Here is a 16,449-nt window from a genome sequence, read left to right as displayed (position 1 = left end):
TAAAAAAAAAAAAGGCAGGTGACTTCAAATTCCTTGGGCTACGTATAATTGACTCCCCCGACCCCCACCACAAATGTTGGGGAATTGTTATCCGTCGTTTTGCACTTTTTCTGGTGTAGTTTGTCTTTGACATATATCTAGTCTTTTTGGCGAATTAGCTCTCGAAAGAATCTGTGTTAAATTTTATGTGAAAAATAATATTAAGTTGCTTCAACCCGCTTAAAATGTTGACTGAGACATTTAGCGATTCTACTTTGACAAAAAAAAAAATGCTTATAAGTGATACGAGTTCTTCAAGAAAGGTCGACAATGCCCGCCGTGGAGCAGTGAAGAAAATTGGGCGAGAAGAATCGTCGAACCGCTATTAGAGGAATCGCAGAGGATGTCGGCGCAATGGTTGGCTCATACCATGCAATTTTTTCTGATATTTTGGGTACGAGAGGAATGGCAACGGAGTTTGTTTCGAGTTTGCCAAATTTTGATAAAAGAACTATCGCATGAGTAACGTCAACGACGATACAGATTTGCTCAAACAGGTCTCCATTGACAACGAATCATGGATATGTACGGTTATGATATAGAAGCAAAAGCTCAATTATCCCGATCACGATCAGAAGAACCAAGAGCGACATAACCACGCCGAGCTCGGTAAAACGTGAAGGATTTATTTATTGTTTTCTTCGATTACAATGGCTCGGCGCATCATGAATTGTTGCGAGAAGATATGCTTCGATCGGGTGAAGCGACCGAAATTGTGGAAGAATCTGCCACGATTAAGCGCCAGATCACATGTCACTGGCTGCTTTCTTTTTCTACGACCAGCCTATCCCCTATATTTGCGGGCACGGTCAGAGTTAGGAAGAGTGGGGTGAAGAAGAGGAGAAACGTTTGTGAACGTTCGTCTTCATCATCAGGTAGGGCAGGAAAGAGCACTGTCGAGTAGGTTGTTCCAAAAACGGGCAGTACGTTTAAAAAACGAAGATTCACGGTAGTATGTTCTGGTGTACTCAGATAACTCCAGGACGATTGATAGTCCTGTTGAACGATTCAATTTTTATCTTCGTAGAGCACTTGCGCTGAATGTACCTGTATACAAGCGCAACATAGTCCAATATGTTTCTGAACACTATCAGCCACCCACGAGAAGCTGGGGTTTTCGCTGTCTGCGGTCGATGGCCTTCAAGCAAGTTTGAAGGCTCCCGGCCTATACTCATCCTTATTTGGCCGAAAACCACACTGTATTCATGTCATAGCCGCCGCATTCTTCGAACTTTGCCTCCTGAGGCTTTCCTGCTCCCTTAACTGAAAAGGCCCATGAAAGAATGCAGTTTTACTACGATTCAGGAGATAAAAACCGCTGAAGGCCCAAAAACAAAATGGGCATATCAGCAGAGCTTCGAGAATTGGACAATGCTCGGGCACAAGTGTCTTATGTCTGAGAGAGGAGACCATTTTCAAGGGGGCAAAATAGATATATATATATATATATACCAACCAAATATATTTTTCCCGAAAAATAAGAAATCACCTTTTTTTCTTTTGTACACACCTCGCACGCACTTACGTTTTCCAATTAGATTTATTTTTAAGTATATGAGCAGACCGCGACCTACATTTCATATACCATAATACAAAGCAACAAACTATTGCAAATAAATTGATGACAATAGCATAGCAATGAATGAATGAAAACACGGCACGACACATACGACGCCTATTGTTTCTCTTCAATTTTCAGTTGTTTGACAAATATTTAACATAAAACTTTTGAATTTATTTAAAAAAAAAAAAAAAACTTTACTTTTTGTTTTTAATTTATGCGCAGATATTTAATTACGTAAAGTGAAAGTTTTTATATTTATGGATAAAATAATAGAAAAAAATTGATCAAAAATAGCGAATTTTTCTGATCCAAAAAAAAAAAAAAAAAGAGAAATTTGTTTAAAATTTTTTTGCATATTTTTCTCAACTTTCAAGTATGATTCGGAAAAAAACATTTGGGCATATAGCGAATAGATCGAGAGTCAGATATTGTTGTTGTATAGCTTTGAATCAGTGACGTTCAGCTTTCATTCTTTATGCATCATCCCTATTCCGGTAACCTAACATGATCATCTTAAGCTCTTTATCGAACTGTGAATTCCCTTAGCGCAATGGTTTGTTAATGCCGAAGCACTGCACTTAGGCGATCTACAAAAACGTATTCCAAAAATTGGAAGGAATCTTGATAGCAACCCTCTTGCAAACACTGGCATGGAAATTTCTGTCAACATTGTCGTTAGAATGGAGGTGTGGTAAATTTCATCACCTCCCTATTACTTTCTCTTTCCTCTCTCCCTTCTGACTGGGTTGTATACGAATAGTGACATATCCCCTAAACGGTTGCTCGTACTAAAAATAAAAAAAAAATAAAAAAATTTAGAGTTGGACCAGTTAATAATATGCCTCAAGCATACAATATTTAAGTATACTCGTTTTACAGGTCCTGAGATCTTACAACATTTCCAAAATCAAAAAAAAAGGAAACGAAAAAAAAGATCAACTTCGACTATCTATCTATTTATTTTCGTAATATTTCAAAGGCGAAGTCACTAAAACAATTAAAAAAGCTTTTCTGGCGGTTTGCCACAAGAGTGTAATAGGATACTAATATTGGAGGAAATTATTATGCGAACAAAGCAAACAAATAAAAAGACTATAGTGGGCCACGGCCCATCATTAAATACCCTACACACTATCTTGCATTTATTCATATTCATACAACGGCTTTTCAAAGCAAATCTTTATATGGGAAGTGGTCGATAAAATGGTCCAAACCGAATCACTTTTAATAGCGTTCGTCCTTGGGCTAAAACACGACAGCCAATTTTCATCAAAATATGTCAAAAATTGCGACCAGCGAGTTAAAGACGAAAAGGATAAGACACACAGACGGACGATCAAATTCTCTCTCTGTGGCCCTGAAACGATCGATATAACAAAAGATGGATCTATCTCAAACACTTCTGAGTATTATGACCGTCCAATCAAACTTAATACCAGTGGTGTAGGATTAACACACCCGTAGTTTTCTAAAACAGAGCTTCTGGGTGAAGATTTTTTATATTAAATAAAATTTTTTTCCCATATTTTAGAAGCTTCAGGGCATTTATTAATATATAAAAAAAATTTATACCACAAAAACTACTAAAAAGTTTATAGTGGGCAGTGGATCATTAATATGGAAATTGAGAAAATGGTTAAATCCGGACGTTTTTCAATAGCGTTCATCCGGAACACAACAGTATAACAAATTTCGTCAAAATATCTTAGAAATTGCGACCTGTAAGCTGAAAAGAACCGTACAAGACATACAGACAGACAGACTTGTTTCTTTGATGCTAGTTTTCTCTTTGGGAATTTAATTTTCATATGTTTTTACGGAAAACTTATAAAATAAATAACGCGTAAAGAGGCGGATAAGTGTACCTATGGCGGCTCTTACGTCTGATCGGCTAACTCTTTTAATTTGTTTTTGAAAACGTATAAAAAGAATAACGCGTAAAACGAGGAATAACTGCGTTTTTAGCGCCTTTTATGTGATTGGCTGACTCGATTTGAATCTAGTTTCGTGTAAGGTGTAAACGCGGGTGATAATTGTGTCTTACCTGTCTCTTATATGGGATTGCTTCACCCTCTTACTTAGTCTTCTCTTATGTGCGGTTGACTGACGCTTTTGACTTACTCTCGAAGTATAAGCGTACTTTAGGCGTTTCTTATGTGCGGTTCATAGACTCTCAATTTTACTTTGTTTCCGAAAACATGTAAGACGAACAATAGGTAACATGGATGACAAATGTCTGCCCATTGGGCTGATTGGTGGAGCTTGCAAATAAACACTAAAGGCAACGCAAATAAACACTAAAAGCAATGCAAATAGACCTTAAGTTTTTATCGTTGATTGCTTCACAGCTATTTTCAAATGTAAGTTTATTTGGCGAATGTTATTAATTGGTGGTTGATTGGTTGCTGGTGATCGAAAATGTGCCGATATAAGGCTCAAAAGTAAGAGTCCCTAATGCACTTATTTTGACATGCGGGAAAAGAAATGAGATATCTCTCGGAACGCCTGCTCAGCGCACTGAGCGACCCATCAAAATATAATCCCCGCCATTATCCGCCACATACTATCTTTGTAACGATGTAAACAGCACCCAGAAGGACTTGAAATAGATCCACTTTTTAATAATAAATTTGCTTATCTGTGCATCCGTGGGTCTTGTATTTTGTGTTCAACATAAAGGTGTCAATATTTAAGTTTTTTTGACGAGATTTGGTATATCGACGTTTTTTGGCCCAAGGAAAGATTCTGTTGAAGATAGGTCGGATCGGACCATTTTCTGCCGCATTTTGAAAAATATTTATATGAATAACTGTAAGCGAAATGGTGTACGGCTTTTTATGGTAGGCCCAAAATCAATGATGCGTACAGTCCGTTTTAGTAGTAGAGTCGATTAAAATGATTTTTTTAAATAAAATTTAGGATAAACATGTTCGCAAAATGCAATCAAAATAAACGATTTACTGAGCTGTGCTAATGATATTACATTCCCTCTCTAAATGCTTTTCTCTACTTACTACCTTAAAAAGTGAAAACAAAGCGAAACAAAACAAAATCAAAAAAAAAGCAAAAAAAAATTAATTTATGTAACTTTTGCAATTGATACATTCATTTTATCTTCAATTATCTTATCCAGCAATTGATATAAATTGTTCATCTTCGAATTGACATTATTACGTACTATAGTGTAGATATCAATACACTTGACATTCATTAAATGCAATTAACTCATTTGCATTACATGCAAAACCTTTCAAAAAATTACATAATTTTTTTTTACCTATCGGCCGCATAATAGCTTAGAGAAGTATAATAATTTCGTGATTTCTTTTCACAAAAATTAGGATTGGAATTGGGATGCGATTATGATTAGCGTAAGATGATTATAAATCTATAAATTCAGTCATTGTCGCATACGCTCGTATCTGTGATATGCAATGAACCTGGTCACCGGGTGCTTACTTACTTACCTCTTTCGACTGAAGATGTTATTGTGGCCCCTATGATGTGATTCGTAACCGTTAGATAATTGCAATGAGGAACAATGTCTAGCGAGCTATCAAAATATATATAAAAGATCTCAATCAACCTGTACGCTTACATTAGCCAGGTATTTGTTTTCGAATCGAATGTGAATATGAATATATAACAAAGAAAATATTTTTATATACACTACCGTCCAAAAGTTTGGAAGCAGCAACGTGAAATCAAATAGAATGGAAAGAAGCCATCTCGACATTGATATGAAATTTAAAATTAAATAAAAGCTAACTTGAACATAACAAGTATAAAAATTATGTTCGGCCGTGACCGAATTTTTTATACCTATCATCCTCAAAAGCAAAAGGGAAAGAAGTACATTGTCTCATATTTTATAATATTCGGCGGCCTCGACTGATTTTTTTGTCTTTTGAAAATAAAAGTGGGAATTTACACGTAACGGTTGTACTTTATGTGTAATAAGCAAAAAAGACGGAAAGCAAAGGTGTGATTGTGTGGTTGACGTGCGGGCATTGTAGGCATGTTCTTTGGAAATTTTTTGAGTCATTTTCAAATTCTTTGTCAAGTTTGTAGGCTTTCGCAATATTAGACGGTTGCACAGACGGACAGATCAACTGAGGGACATGCTTAGGGATGCATTCCAAATTTGAAACCGACCAAGAATTTACACACTTCAAGCTTGTTGTTGCTCGTTATATAAAGGCTTTAAAAGAGAAATGAAATTATGACTCACTACAAAATGGAGCAGGCGAGACAGAATTTTCCACTCTTGTAGAGGTGTAGTTTATGAGTAATGAGCAAGAAACTAATTTTTTCTTCCTTTGGAAAAACAGAGGTGGCCACACTTTACCTAGTACTGTAGGATGTCCTTCGGCCAATTTGGCCGATTTTCAAATTAAACTGACTCTAAGAACTTTCCATGCCAAATTTATTTAGAGCTGATACCTTCATTTTTGCGACCAAGAGAATGGTTGCAACAGCTATTGCACAGACGGATGGACGGACATTCTTAAATCGAGGTGAAGTTTGCTTCTGGGCATTGTCAACGATTTGACAAAATGAATATAATTCGCTGATGGGAACCACGTCCACTTTCTCGCATATTTTAAAGATTCTATTAATGAATTTCTTAAAATAATTTTCTTACGAATTTATTCCTTTCTACAGTTCTAATAGTTGCCACAAATTTTTTCGAGCGCATAGGAGATCGATTTTCCACCCTTCACAAGTTCGATGGGAGAAAGATTAAGTGATTTTTAAAATTTCTTTCATCGTTTCTCTTGTTCAAAAAATTCTAACATAGTCGAGAGGATTATTTAGGATCATTATCTGGTTGAAGGATGATTCCAAAATCAATGGGATTGTCTTCAGTGGGTATAAGGGAGTGCAGAAAACTTTTCAAACAGTCTTCTTTAGTTCAGTTTTTTCTTCTGTTGTCAACCAGGATATTCTCCCTTTGGTCTATTGTTCACTTTTTATAAGCATATTTCTTGTGACTTCCGACCTTTTTGCAACGACACATCTTTCTACCTGCAGACATTGTGGACGTCGTGTTATGGTGCACTTAAGCATCGATTTCATTTCGACAGAACTCTAATGACGCTATCCTGTTGTTTTATTGTGCCAGATCTTTTCCTATCTCCATTTTTCCCAGTTTCTTGTTTTTTAGCGTAAGGGCGTAGTGTTCGGTTGATGAATGCGGAATAATACCCTTTTATTTTTGTGTAAATAACCGTAAAAAGTTGTAAAACTAATTTTATTGCTAATTTCATTTTGTTTAAAAACAGTTGTGCTTCCATACTTTTGCACGGCAGTGTATATATGTATTTATAGAATATATAATCACGAGAAAGAAAGTGCTTCTCTATGAAAATTTGTTAAATATGAAACAAATTTGTTATTTTTAATTAAATATAGACGACATTTGATTATTTTCGATTTAATTTTAAAAAAGCAATTGAATCGAATATTAGTGTTAGTAGCAACGCCAGAGATGTCGGAAAGTGCCTTGAAACTAAAGGTAAGAGAAGTGTTCATAAAAAAAAAAGAAATAAATAAAAAATGATGTTTATAAACACATTAACAAGAAAGATTTTGCCGAAATAATTGAAAAATAGTTCTATTTCGCTGCCAGACTTTTTTGATTAACATAAAAATATCTACCAATGAGAGATGTCAAATTGTATTTCTAGCGAAAATGTATGAGATGTTAGATCGTTATCTGATGAAAGTGGCGGTAAACTTGCGTTTTTATAAACCCATTATCGTAGGATGAAAGGTATATTCATTTTGTGAAAACATTTGCAACACCCAGAAAGAAGCTTCAGAGATCTTACAAAGTCTATACATTTAAACATATCCGTTTGTCTGTTTGTGTAACGTCTGTCGTAAACATTCTTTTGGCCGCGAAAATTTATTCAATTTTGATAAAAACATTACAAGTTCTTGCAATGGATCAAATTGTTGGAAGGGCCCGCCTACATTACAATGGAAAGTGAGAACAGTTCCATTCAAAAGGAATGGAAAATAATTTTTTTGTTCATTACTCTTAAACAACAGCAGATAAATCTACAAAAATTTGAATGCATATTCATCCACGCCTACCCCAGATTATAGTGTATCAAAATTTCATTTTATTTTGCAAAAGTATATAAACTCTTGCCCAGTGTCAAATTCGGACATGCATCGGAGCATGTCCGCCTGCTCGCTTGTCCACACTTGCCCATATGTCCCTCCGTCCAACCTTGTAGTGTTTGTGGCAAACATTCGCCCTTCCGTATAAATGAAAGTATCCCTTCCAAATTTGCAAAAAAATTTGAAAATGTTCCAAACCGGTCAAAGAACGCGTCCACAAGACCTTCATATGCCTAGACAACAAAAACTGCCAACAGTCGTGTTTTTGGCAACACAACAAATACGCCGTACAGAATTTGACTATTTTTCTATAAATAGAAAGAATCGGCCGCGCCCTCCCAATATTAGAGAGAGTGAAAATTGTCAATCTTTTCCTATTTTTCAGTCGGTAATGGGTATAAAAGATTCGGTCATAATCGAATATAATTTTCTCACTTGTTCATTATTAACGGAGAAGTGCTTTCAAAGCGAATGTAAGCGAAGTATTAGGTCCACCCAGAAATGTTTTCCGCCCAACAAATATGCGCGTATTCATGGGACATATATTTGGCTCTCTATCCCAACGAATGTCCAAACATTAACTTAGCAAATGAATTAAAACGAAGATGATTCATGTTAGTCCTAAGTAACAGGCAATCGTCCCCACGTGCGGCCATTTGCGCCACTATATTTTATACGAATTCTAACAAAAAAAGAAATGCTACAGAAGCACATAAAAATTTATTGCATTGAGCATTTGGCAAAATATACATTTTCTGAGAGAATATGGAGAAAATAGTTCAAAAAATTTCAAAATAGATGCTTTCAAGCTTTCTGATAGATGCCAAGCACTGGACGACGATCTTTGATCGACGACTATATTGGCAAGATCATTTTTTGACAACATCATAGATTGTGAAACAACTTGATCTAGCTCAACAAACCTTTTCGGACCATATTCTTAAAATGATCAGCACTACTTTCCGGCAGACCCCTGTTAGTTATAGGAAAAATTTCAAAGAAAAAAGCAGAAAAAGAGAAAAAGAAATATTTTTAATTTAAAGAGCCGATGTGTTCAAGCAATTTGACTTGAGAGCAAAATTTCCTCATTTAAAAACGCAATATGTGTTGTTCAAAGATACCGAGTGTCGTTTGCAATCGAAATGTGCAAAACTCTTGCTTGCTTGCCAAAAATGAGGAAATTTGCTTTTTCGATTTGTTGATACAATCTTAACATAAACTTTGTTTCAGTTCAAGGGCTCGTAAACAAATTATCAAACATCATGCTACGATCCTGAAATGCTATGCACAGTACCTCAATGCATTTCGATAACAAATTTTGGGACGTTTGGTTACTTCTTATCCAAGCAACTAATAATTAGCTATTAATACAAATCCACCTGACTATGAGCCTTTGAGGCACGTCTTGGTACGATTCGTTATAAAAACGTGTGGCCCGTTTATGATTAATTACCTATAGGGTGTTTCTGAATCCATTTCAAACTTGACCTTTAGATTCAAAAGAAAGTTATATACGCGATGTCCATAAATTGTAAGGTTATGTTGTTATTTATAGGCGTGTCTAACGAATTTTTAAGTAGTTCTAAGTAATCTTTGTGTTCAGATCTAGTTTTATACTTTCTTACAAATTGGGGTGTGTTCCCTTATTAAGAGGAGAGGATTTTGTCAGTTAATAGTGCCGAGGCCTCTTTGTTTTTTTAATGATCATTGGAAATGCTTTTACGTTTGTTACATTCTTTAGTAGGTTCTTATTAAACAGTTTTTAAAACCATCGCCAAAGGACGGAGGTATATTCATTTTATCAAAACGCTTGCAACGCCCTGTAGGAAGCATCATACACCCTACAAAGTAAATATATTCTTGGTAAACATGAAATTCTAAATCAATATAAGTATGTCCGTCTATCCGTCTATCCATCTGTGTGTCTGCTTGTTTGCATAATGTCTGGTAAACAATCTCCTGGTCGACTTAAAATTTGGCAGAAACATTAGAAGTTCTTGCACGCAGGTTAGTATTGATAATACGCAGCCACTGTACCACGTAAACTGAGAACATTTTTGTTTTTCAAAAGAATAAAAAATTAATCATAAACAGTAGCAGATAAATGTAAAAAAGTTTGAATGCATATTCGATGCGCGGTTGACCACGCCCACCTACAATTATAGTGTATCAAAATATTATGTTTTCCAGTAAGCGTAGAAAAGAGCTTCAAAAACTCTATAAACTATATAAATTCTTGGCCAATTTCAAATTTGAGATGTCCGTCTGTCTTTCTACGCAACCGTATAGTATTTTTAGCACCACATTCTCCCGTTAGCGGAAATGAAGATATAATCTAGAAATTTGCAAAAGAATTGGAAAATTATCTGCCTACAACGCCCACACATCTAGGGGACAAAAACTTTTATTTCGAGAGTAGAAAAAATTAGCCGCGCGCACTCCATTATTATAGCGCATTAAGACGCACTTCTTTTAATTTTTTTTTGTGTTTCAGATAACGTTGGCGGGGATTAAAAAATTCGGTCATGACTGAACGTAGGTGTTTCTGTGAGCTAATAATATTCATTTTGTAACTTGACTTGCAGCGGTTAAATAAACCTTTGCAACCGTGAGAATAAATATAACGGATTGACAAGCTATTAGTCGTAAACCGATCGAAAATTTTGCTCTATTTGCATATACAGATTGTGTGGTTATGGATACATGTTTGCGAATATTATGAATAGAAGAACATATTCAACGTGTCCCTACTCTTTGATAAAAGCCTTATCCCTGGTCAGACAAGCCGGCAATACTTGGAAACAGGTTGATTGATAACGAGCAGTAAAATCGAATCGGATTCTGATTCTTATTGTATTAGGTGTTTGCAAAAAGGCATTTATTCTGATAGCAATTATTTCTCACAACATTAGCGCTCCCAATGGCAGACAATCGATTAGAGGCTGCTGTTATTGTTCGTGAAAAGAGGTGTGATAGACGGATCGACTGGTAGACAAACGAAGTAGCTGCAAGTAAAGGAACAGAACGACCCTAAACAAATCGAACGATTTCGAATCGTACTATGAATGAACACGTGTACATACAGGGGGACGAGCTAGAGTGCCTTAGTTTTGCATTTTGCCTGCCTGTAAGGGGCAGAGAAAATAAACATAATTCCTAAACATCTACAGAAAATTTTTATGTTTTCGCAATACACTATACATGGATAGACGGACTGACTGACTGACAGACAAGCTAAGAAGCTGCAAGGAAGGGAACGGAACGACCCCAAGCGAATCAAATGATTTCGAATCGTACTATGAATAAGCACGTATACGCACGCGGAATGACTAGCGAAAATATAGGTAGACCCTACGTCTTAGTTTTGCATAAAAAAAAATATATTCTAAAATGTTATGTAATATATCCTAACCTTCAAACCTTCAGAACCTTCAAAATTTTCCCTACAACGGAAGTTGTTGATCAAAATTTACACACATATGTTTATCGTAGTAACTTCTCTGGGTAGTCATCTTACAATCAATATAAAATGTCAATTTTTATATATCTTAATGCGAGATTAGTACCCACTTTATATGAGTCTTTTATTCTAATCACAATAAAATAGAAGTTTTGCAATCAATCTGCAAAATTTTAAAAAGAAAATAATTATGTTTATATTAATTAAGCGTCGCGATGGAGGTCCAATAATGTTATCTATATACGAATAAATTTTCCTAAATATTTACTCACTTAAACAAAAAAAAAAAAAAAAAAAAAAAAAAAAACCCCAGATAAAAATATTCGTTCCATTATCAGCATGATTTGTTTACATGTGTAAAAATTTCCTTAATTGCTTCACAAGATTTAAAAATAATAATAATAAAATAAGCTTTCAATGTAGTTTGCTTTCCTTCGCTTAATCGCAGAAATGCTTCATTATTTATTATCACCGATAGGCAGGCTTTAAGTCAATCAATCGGAATCTCTCCTCTTGCAAATCTTATATTTTCAGACAGTTTTAGTTGCAAAAAAAAAAAAACCTCAGCAGTAATGGCAATAGCTTGGAACTGCACTCAAGTAAGAATGAACCCTTGCTTTATAAAAGACCGTAGCATACGCGATCCCCAAGGTATTTGCAATTTAATATAAATGTATGATGTATGCAACATCCAGAATGAGTTGAGATAGATTCACCTTGTTATTATACCGATGGATGCATAATCATTTTTTGAATTGATCTAAGCATGTCTGTCTGTCTGTCCAACTATCAATTTGTTTTTACGTTCAACCTACAAGATTCAGTCTTTAAGATCAAAAGTGGTACACTGACATGTTCTGATCCAAGGACCAGTTTGGACCACTTTTTCAACCACTTCCCATAATAACGCCCAATTTTGAAAAGTCGTGTTGGTGTAAGCATATCCATCTGTTGATGTATTTTTACGTTCATTCTATAAGCCGCAGTTTTTAAAATATTTTAACAAAATCTGCTGCACTGATATGTTTTGGTCCAAGGATCGGATTGCACCACTTTTTCAATCCCTTCCCATAAAAAGGCCTTATTTTGAAAAATTGTCATACAAGCTACTGTATTAAGCCGAGTGGTGAAGGATACTTAAGGGTATGTTGTGTATGTTTATGGATAGTTTAATGTTTTCCATTGTTTTCTTTTCTTTTTTTTTTTGTTTTTTGTTCGGAAGAAAAAGTTGCCAGTGTATATAACGAAAACTTGTCTTACCTTGTCTTCTGGCTTTTTGGCGTGAAATTTTTGTAAGGCCTCAGTTCCACCTTAACTTCTTTCAATAAACGCAGTAAATTCGAATGAAAAGTAAAAATAAATCATGTCTGAGACTATTTTCTTATAGCCATCACCGACAGATGAGGGGTGTATGCATTTTGTTAGACCGCTTGCAAAGCCCAGAAGAAGGCACCAGAGACCCCACAAAGCGTATATATTCTTTATCAGCATTAAATACTAAATCGATTTAAGCATATCCGTCCGTCCGTCTGCGTAATGTGTGTTGTAAACATTCTTCAGAAATGAAGATGTCAAATTCACATTTGACAGAAGCATTGGAAGTTCAGATCAAGTGATTTTTAAAATTTCTTTCATCGTTTCTCTTGTCCAAAAAATTCTAACATAGTCGAGAGGATTATTTAGGATCATTATCTGGTTGAAGGATGATTCCAAAATCAATGGGATTGTCTTCAGTGGGTATAAGAGAGTGCAGAAAACTTTTCAAATAGTCTTCTTTAGTTCAGTTTTTTCTTCTGTTGTCAACCAGGATATTCTCCCTTTGGTCTATTGTTCACTTTTTATAAGCATATTTCTTGTGACTTCCGACCTTTTTGCAACAACACATCTTTCTACCTACCAGAAGCATTGGAAGTTCTTGCGCGCAAGTTGGTATTGGAAGTGGGCCAAACCAATCGAAAGATACGTCCCGAGCGTCAACTGAGAATACCTTTGGTTTTCAAAAGGAAGAAAACAATTTTTTTTTGCTCATTGCTCATGGATTTTAGCAACTAAATCTACAAAAATTTAAACACATACTCTGTGGGTGATCCTGTAGTACCTGTGCAAAACTAGGAAAAATTGATCATGACGTACAGTACACCAAAGTTTAATTTTTTTCAATACATTTATAAGACGAACGTACAAACTTCAAAAGCCCCATAAAGCATATAAATTCTTGTCCAATTTCAAATTTGAAATGCACCTAAACATGTCGTCTGTCCATCCGTCGGTCGGCGCAGCTGTGTAGTAGTGTCTGTGACAAACATTCTTCCGTTAGCGAAAACTAAGATATCGCCTAAAAATTATCAAAATAATTTAAAAATGACGTGTCTGTAACGCCCGCACAAAAATTTATTTATTTTGAAAAGGAAATAAAACACCTGCGCCCCACACTCCACATTATAAACCATGAAAATTTAGTTTTCTTGTGTTTTTTTAGGGTAAAGATTCTGTCACGACTGAACACAATTTTCTTACTTATTCTTTTCACCGAACGGAAGACATCCACTTATTTAGTCACAAATATTGGAGAGTCATGCGAAAGAATTTTTACGTAGAAGTTCTCCTACATATTGTGCATAAGAGGTTCACTATTATATCTGTCTAAAGTTTACACTGCATAGGAATATTTGTCATATCCCTCATTATCCACATGTATTTTTTATCATAAGAGTGAAGGGAGATATCAATTTGCGTATTTCTGTCAAGTTACCACCTTGCTATAAAGTCGTGAGTACGGCTTCAAGTTAGTGTTGTACTAAACCTGCAAAAACTTAAAGATCAATTTAGATAATTTTTGGAATTGAGGAGAAAGGAAAGCAAAATATTAGAAAAAGTTAAAGAAACAATAAAAGCAAAACAAAAAAGGTTAAGTCGGGAGCAATCATTTCTTATCTCAAGTTAGGCGGTAAACGAATTACTGGTACCTGTTGGAAATACATCCATTAGAGAGTGGCGACTTACTGACTACCACCATGTTGCACGTATACGCAGCATTTGCTTTGCGAGTGGTCATATAGAAAAAAAATGCTACAGTAAGTAGCAACATGAGTAAACGCATCCAAGTAGGGTAGCAGCAGTTATATAAAAAAATTCTTTGCTGCCTTATCCTAATAAAAGTTCAAATAAGAAAAATCATGACGTCTGAAGAGACCATCACGTTACTTATATAATACTTTCCAACTTTTTATACCCTACACCACTTCTGACACAAGTATATATTAAGTTTGCGGAAATGAATGCAGCACCAGGAAGGACTTGAAATACAACCATCTTTTATCACATCGATCGATTTAGAATTATTTTCTGAATCAATCCAAACTTATCTGTCTGTCTATGTGTCTGTTTTATATTTGTGTGTTCAAAGTATAGGCTGCAATTTTTGAGATACTGTGATGAAATTTACTGACTTGTTTTGGCCCAAGGATGAACGCTATTAAAAATTGTTCGACCACTTCCTATATATTGCCTTTCTTTGAAAAGCCAATATATAAATTATTCTAGGGCTGTGTAGGGTATTTCGTAGATCGAAGAAATCCTCTCGATTATCAACAACGGACCGCCATAAGTAGTCCTTTCCGCTAAGTACAGAAAGAGAACATATAGCTGAGCTACATCATCTCGCTTGTATATCGACAACCTAAGAAAGGAGAGTGGGTTCCTGTGAAAAAAGACCCTGTCATCTCTTCAAAGAAACACTGAGAAAGAAAGTAGAATACTTGATTTCAAGACACTAGCTTGTGGAAAAGACATTCTGTGAGCATTTTGTCGCCCGTACAGACGTTTGCTGCTTTTCTTGAGTCGAGTTGTTAATCCTTCTCCCTTCCTTTTTAGGTCAAATACTTTTAGTAGTTGAGCATATAAATCTTCTCTAAACATAACTTTTTTTTTTTTTTAATCAATTGAGACCTCAGCAAGTGGAGGAAGTCTGCTTTGCAGTTGTTAGCAATATTTGTCTGTTTCAGTAGTCAGTGTTTATATTAATTCATAGTATATAACCTTGTGGTTGCCGTGAGGGATATGAGGTCATGTAAAGAAAAGTTTAAAGTACTTTTGCATCTATGTTTTGCAATTTTATATTCTCAGTTCTACTGACGTGCTTTCATTGCCTAAAAGCATTTCGGAATTTCTATTCATGTTTTGTGTACTTTCTTATTAAATATTTTCAAGTGCATCTGTTTGATTTATGCGCCTTGCGCGCGAAAGCAGTCGTGTGTCTAGTATGAAATGCTAAAAAAAAAAAAAAAAACAAAACAAAAGAAGAAAAACTCGGATCGGTTTTTTATCACTTTGAAATAATTTTTTTTTTTTATTGATTATCAATATTTAAACTTTTAAATGTTGTTTAATTAATGAAATTTTTTTTTTCTCATTTGCAAATAATTACTTAGCATTATAAGTGCTTATGAGTATGACTACATTCTTTGTTACACCCTCACCCAAGTGAATAACAAATAACATAAATGTTCGTCACCTTAAACGATTTACAAAAAAAAACTTACTTTCAAACTAAGTAAGAAAATTATATTCGGTGATGGTCGAATCTTTTGTGCCCATGAGGTATCTTATATGGAGTAGCAGAAGAAATAGGCTCGTGTAGTTCAAATTAGGTCCACTTAATTTTTTTGCTTAATTACTATCGGGGGCAAATTTTCATCACAAAAATTGGCAACTAGGCTCTTTTGGCATATAAAGGTTTACATTTTATGAGAGGCTTTATATGCGGTGACATCTAAAAAATAGACCTACGTGGTCCAAATTCTGTAAGATAGATTTCTTTGTCATTTAACAAGTCGATCTTTTTACCATATAAAGCTTTAGTTGTCGCAGGAAACTTGATATGAGAGGTGGTTGAAAAAATGGCCACAGCCAGTCCAAAGTTTTCAAATCAATTTAGAAAGCCGAAATACCACTACTTCGTCATTTTTGCCGAGAAACTTTGAAAATATAACGACTATATAGAATAGGGCTTTGTATGGAGAGTGATCGAAAAAATAGACCGACCCGAACCATTTTCAATAGCGCTCGTCCTTGGGTGGAAGTACGTCACTGCACTCGTAGTAATACTAATAAAAACCCCTTTACCCCTGTCCATGCAATTGTCGTTCAACCGGTGCTCATGAACTCACACAAGATCCCATAGGTATCCGAACTTATGAAGTAATATCACCATTACACAAAATTTGCGTTATCTGCTTTGCGTATTTATATTCTA

The 16,449-nt window shown here is 35.2% G+C and overlaps 1 protein-coding gene and 1 long non-coding RNA gene across 16 annotated transcripts in view; one reads left to right on the top strand and one right to left on the bottom strand.

Annotated features, from left to right (window-relative positions):
- Positions 1 to 16,449, top strand: part of LOC119638072 (TLD domain-containing protein 2) — a 239,532-nt gene that overhangs the window by 185,925 nt on the left and 37,158 nt on the right. The window lies entirely within an intron of this gene.
- On the bottom strand, positions 804 to 15,536 carry LOC119638075. Its single transcript, XR_005247377.1, has 2 exons — positions 13,063 to 15,536; positions 804 to 6,605 (listed from the first exon to the last, which is right to left on the bottom strand). It is a non-coding gene; the product is annotated as an uncharacterized LOC119638075 (long non-coding RNA).

This window comes from Glossina fuscipes, unplaced genomic scaffold, assembly GCF_014805625.2.
Source record: "Glossina fuscipes isolate IAEA_lab_2018 unplaced genomic scaffold, Yale_Gfus_2 73, whole genome shotgun sequence".
NCBI lineage: Eukaryota > Metazoa > Arthropoda > Insecta > Diptera > Glossinidae > Glossina > Glossina fuscipes.
Note: the sequence above shows the minus strand (reverse complement) of the source record. Positions and strands in the feature narration are given on the sequence as shown.